This window comes from Podarcis liolepis (assembly GCF_965112155.1).
Source record: "Podarcis liolepis genome assembly, chromosome: 10".
Classification (NCBI taxonomy): Eukaryota; Metazoa; Chordata; class Lepidosauria; order Squamata; family Lacertidae; genus Podarcis; species Podarcis liolepis.
Genome location: NC_139562.1, coordinates 74,879,528 through 74,884,997, shown reverse-complemented (window position 1 = coordinate 74,884,997; position 5,470 = coordinate 74,879,528). Strand labels below are relative to the sequence as shown.

Below are 5,470 nucleotides of genomic sequence, written 5' to 3'. Positions count from 1 at the left end.
GTATAAGATATTGTTGGAATGGCATACGAAAGATGAAGAGGTTAAATCGGTAATGATACAGTGGGCCAAAGATTTTGGGTATAATATTCAATTTGATGAATGGGAAAAATTGTGGAAAGAGAATATAAAATTTACTGCATGCACGGCACTGAAAGAAAATGTTATGAAAATGTTTTACAGATGGTATATCACACCTGTAAAGTTAGCAAAGATGTATAAGACGTGTAACAAATGTTGGAAATGTAAAGAAAAAGAAGGGACGTTCTTTCATGTGTGGTGGGAATGTAAGAAAGTGAAAAGCTTTTGGGAAATGATATACAATAAAATGAAAAAACTGTTAAGATATACTTTTGCCAGTGGCGTAGCGTGGGGGGTGCAGGGGGGGCCGGCCGCACCGGGCGCAACATCTGGGGGTTAGGGTTAGGGGGCGCAAATCCACGGGTTAGGGGGCGCAAATCCACGGGTTAGGGGGCGCAAATTACTTGCCTTGCCCCGGGTGCTGACAACCCACGCTACGCCACTGACTTTTGCAAAAAAACCGGAGGCTTTTCTTTTAGAGATCTTAGGAAAGGACATAAGAAGAAAAGACTGTAAACTCTTTCAATATGCAGCAACGGCAGCCAGAATCTTGTTGGCCCAGAAATGGAAGCAAGAGGAAATACCGACGATAAAAGAATGGAGACTGAAATTGACAGATTATGCGGAATTGGACAAATTAACTGGGAAAATCAGATACACCAAAGACCAAAAGTTCATCAAAGACGGGAAAGTTCGTAGATTATCTGAAAAACGTATGCGGCGTGAACACAACTCTAGTGGGATTTCAAGAGGCACTGTAAAAATAGAGAAATATTATTAATATGAAATAGTGGGGGAAGGGAGGTATAATGGCAATACGAAAGAAGGGAATGTGTAATTAAAGTTATAAATATGGATGATTATCAGAGACGCTGAAGGAAGTTCAAAAAAGGAGATAATTTGTTGTATTTTGGATAAAAATGTATAATTGCATGGAAAATCAATAAAATTTATTATTAAAAAAAACAAAAAAAAACCTTATGCAAATAAAGCATTGCTTATTCTTCATCCACTGGTGTGCTTATTGGCTCCAGATCCAGAAATAACCCTGCCCTTGGCAGAACATATACAGTGCTTTTTTCTGGGGGGGGGGGGGCACAGAGGAATGCCTAAAACATTTTGTGAATGTACTTTTGTCCATTTACTGTATTTATTTTTCCCGGTTTGAACTAAAAAATGGCGATTTTCTTGAGTCAAAATGAGAGTACCCCCAATCATTTTTTTTAGAAAAGAAGCACTGCATATATACACACACATATACATATATCCGTTTTATTTTTATATATTTACAAACGGACACCTATATCTAGGTATGTATATTCTTGTATATAAACTTCCGCGGCCCACCCGCCCCATCCCTCCGCCAAGGGGCACGAGAGGAAGGCCACTGGGGGAGAAAGGCAGGTGAGGGAGGGGCGGGGGGCAGGGCTGCCCCCTGGGGAGAGCGGGGTCGAGAGAGAGTGGGCGGGAGAAAGAGAGAGGGCCAGCCTGGCTCGGCACGTCTCTGCTGGCCCAACGTCGCAGCGCCTCTTCCGCCCGTTTCCCTCCCCTTCCTGTCCTCTTGCCTCTCCTCCGGTGGCACCTCCTTCCGGTACCCCTGCCATCGCCCAAGATGGCGGCAGCACAGGCTCTTCCGCCCGTTTCCCTCCCCTTCCTGTCCTCTTGCCTCTCCTCCGGTGGCACCTCCTTCCGGGTACCACTGCCCTCGCCCAAGATGGCGGCAGCACAGGCTCTTCCGCCCGTTTCCCTCCCCTTCCTGTCCTCTTGCCTCTCCTCCGGTGGCACCTCCTTCCGGTACCCCTGCCCTCGCCCAAGATGGCGGCAGCACAGGCTCTTCCGCCCGTTTCCCTCCCCTTCCTGTCCTCTTGCCTCTCCTCCGGTGGCATCTCCTTCCGGTACCCCTGCTCTCGCCCAACATGGCGGTAGCACAGCCTCTTCTGCCCTTCCGAGCTAGGAGTGCAGAAAAAGGTGAAACTGCCAGGAAAAGGAGAGGAGGAGTGTGTGTGTGAGTGAGTGAGTGAGTGAGTGAGTGTGAGACAGGGAGCATCCTAGTAGAGATGGAAGGGGAACCCAAGGGTCATCTAGTCCAACCCTCTGCAAAGAAGCTCAGAGCTACAATTCCCAGGTCTTCTTTGGGAATTCTATGGGAAGTAAGAGTTTCTACATTCATGAGCATTCACTTAGAGTGCGCTCATGTTTTTACCTTTTATTGAAAGCGGCCACAAGTGACTTGGGTGGAGTATAAATAATAAAATTATATTGCTCCTGCTGCTGTTCTTCTCTTACCCTAACTCACATCCAACCCAATACCAAACCTTAACCCGAATGCTCACCCTAACTCAAACCTAATCCTCACTCTAACCCTAAACGTAACCCAAACCTAAGCCTCAGTCTAAACCTAAGCCTAATTTAACCCTAACCCTAAGTAATAAAATTATATTTCTCCTTCTGCTGTTCTTCTCTTACCGTAACTCAACCCCAACTTTAACTCCTAATCCTAATCCAACTCAAACCCAACTCTCACTGTAACCCTAACCTTTACCCAAACCTAATCCTAAACGCTTTGCTTCTTTTTGTGGTGTTTTGTGTTATTGCTTCATTTCGTAGGTCATGAGGCTTTCTTTGTTTCTTGTGGTGTTGCTTCATTTAGCAGTTTTTTAATTGGCTTTTGTGTTTCTTTTGGTATTGCATCATCTTCATAGGTTGTTTGGATTTCTGATTAATTTGCTTTGGATTTCTGGTAGCTCTGCTTCTTTATGATTTGTTTCTGTGTTTCTGGTGTTTTGGCTTGGTTATGCCAAAACATTGAAGACATACCACCAGAAGCACAAAAACCAAGAAATATTCCCAAAATGAGGCAAAACCAGGAGACATGAAAACCAAGCCAAATCAATGGAAAAGAAACAATCTCACCCAAAACCGCAGAACCATTCAAAGTAAAAGAAGCAAAACAATTAAATGCAAAAAACAAGCAAAACCACCCCAAATTAAACAAATCAGCAGAAAACAAAAAAGCAGTAAAGCCACCTGTCAGAGCTGCTTGAAGATCCTAGCTCACAGAGGATCACGCTAGCCAGCGATCATTAAGTAAAAGTCTTTATTGAGTTACAGTTTCCATTCTCAAGCTGCTGCGTGCAACTCTACGTCTAGTAGCTAGATCGGCGAAGCTCCGTCTGAATCTCCGCCCCTTGTACACCAACTCAATATCCTCGCCCTGCTCCACCTTTTCCGCCTGACTATTCTCCTCTGGGTCCCTCTGCCCCCCGGGGTCTCCTCCCTCCGGGATTCTTCTGACGCTGACCCCCCGGACCCTCCTGTCTCCTTGCGCCGGGCTTTAGGACCTGGCTCCCTTTCCGGGCTGCCTCCTGCGCCGCCTTCCGGTGCATTTGAACTTGGCGCGCGCGCCCAACCTTCCACCTCCCGTCTAACCGTCTCTTCGCTCCCCGATGGAGGTGTGGCCACTCCTGACTCGTGTCCTCCCTCCTGTTGTGAGCTGCCGGCGCTTGCCCCCTGGCTCCCTTCCTCTTCCCTGCTCTCTGGCGGTGACGCTGGTCCCGATTTCCAACTGCTCTCCTCTGAGTCCCCTCTGGCTCTATCTTCCTGGGGTGCCCCCCTAGACTCCCCCCTTGCCCTGGCCACTGGTGCTCCTTTCTGTGAATCCTCTGATTCACTGGAAAGACTCAGAGATCTCGGGTCGTCGTCATCACTCATCTTTTCTTCTGCCTCCTCTCCTTCGCTCTCTGTTTCCTCCCTTGCCCTTGCCTCTGCTCCTAAACCCCTGACACCACCAATTGCAAAGCAATGCCACAAGAAACAGGAAACCAGTTTTTAAAAAGCAAAACCAGAAACTCAACAAGCATGCAATTTGTGGGAGTCCAAAAGCACTTCAAGCAACAGAAATTAACCAACACAGCATACTAGTTTTCACTTAGTCTTGGGTTTCTGGTGAATGTGCTTCGTTTGCAGCTGGCTTCATTTCTTTTCCATTGGTTTAGCTTGTTTTTTGGACTTTTGCTTTATTGCTTCTTTTGAGAAGTTTTCTTGTTTTTGCATTCTGGTGGTAATACTTTTGAATGCTTTGGGGGTTTCTGGTGAATCTGCTTTGTTTGGGGTTGGTTGGCTTCTTTGTCAGTTTCCATTGATGTTGCTTTTACATGGTTCTTCTGCTTCTTTTCAGTAGGTTTTTGTGTTTTTAGTGGTTGACTTCATTGTTGGAATGGTCATTAGACATTTCTGGTGGTTTTGCTTCATTTCTGGTGGTTTTCCTTTTATTCTTGGGATTATCAGATCTCATACAAATTAATATTCTCAAAGGTGCAAAACCCAAAAAACCTAGAAATGAAGCAAACTCACCATAAATCCAGCACCCAATCTGTTATGTACTAACCTTGGATCCTAGAATGCAACAACTGATTGGTCTTTTCCTGCAGGCCAATCAGGCTCCAAGAGGGAAGCAGAGTTAGCCAGTCAGACGGGACTCATTGTGTAAATAATGTATATAAAAGCCTGAGGTTGGGGGGGGGGCAATAAAGAGCATGAAATACATACAAGACTCTGAGTATATTTCACAATTGTAATTTATATAAAAGAATCTATGAAACGAAAACCACAGAAAAAATTCAACATAATCCCAAAAACAAACCAGAAACAACAGAAACAAACCACATCCACCAAAGATGAGAAAACCAATTGAATAGAAATTCAAGAAACTCACGCAGTAAACATCTCAGGGAAAAGCAAAATCACCCCCACACCATGCAAAACTAAGGTTTAACTGGCTTTGGGGTTTCTGCGCAATTTACTTTTCCCCTCTTTTGGGGGGTTTCTGGTGGTATTTCTTCTGCTTCTCACATTTCTGCTTCTTTTCAATTGGTTTTGGGATTCTGGTGAATTTGGTAATGATTTGATTATAGTCTCTGTCTCGCAATTTCCCTTTTTTACGAATTCCTTCTTTGTTGGGTTTCTGGTATCTCACTTTTGGTTTTCACATTTCTCTTAGTTTTGCTACGTTTCAGGTAATTTGTTTACTTTTTGGAATTATCGAGTCTCATAAAAATGAAGCAATATAATTAGAAGCTTAAAAAGCATGAAAAAAAATCCAGGCACTAACCCTAACCCTGAACGTCCACCTATCCCCTGCCCTAACCCTAACCTTGATATTCTGGTCATCCATCTTGGGGATAACAATCTGGTGAGGTAAATTCAGTTGAGATCACTAAATATCTCCATCAGCTGTGCTTCCTCATCCCTGAGCTTATCATAGTTTGGTTTGCAATGTTGTAGAGGTGCTTATAGAGTGGGGGCAGCCTTCCTAAGAAGGTGGATGGGCAAGACATAAAGCTAATCATTCTACAACGACGTTTGTGTTTGAGAATGTGGGTGCTTATATCCC

The 5,470-nt window shown here is 44.7% G+C and overlaps 2 long non-coding RNA genes across 2 annotated transcripts; one reads left to right on the top strand and one right to left on the bottom strand.

Annotated features, from left to right (window-relative positions):
* Window positions 1-1,336: 1,336 nt before the first annotated feature.
* LOC310688101 lies at window positions 1,337-2,817 on the bottom strand. The gene is made up of 2 exons (XR_014516774.1): window positions 2,483-2,817; window positions 1,337-2,340 (listed from the first exon to the last, which is right to left on the bottom strand). It is a non-coding gene; the product is annotated as an uncharacterized lncRNA (long non-coding RNA).
* A 173-nt stretch (window positions 2,818-2,990) lies between these two features.
* On the top strand, window positions 2,991-4,609 carry LOC310688106. The gene is made up of 2 exons (XR_014516780.1): window positions 2,991-3,107; window positions 3,878-4,609. It is a non-coding gene; the product is annotated as an uncharacterized lncRNA (long non-coding RNA).
* Window positions 4,610-5,470: the final 861 nt, after the last annotated feature.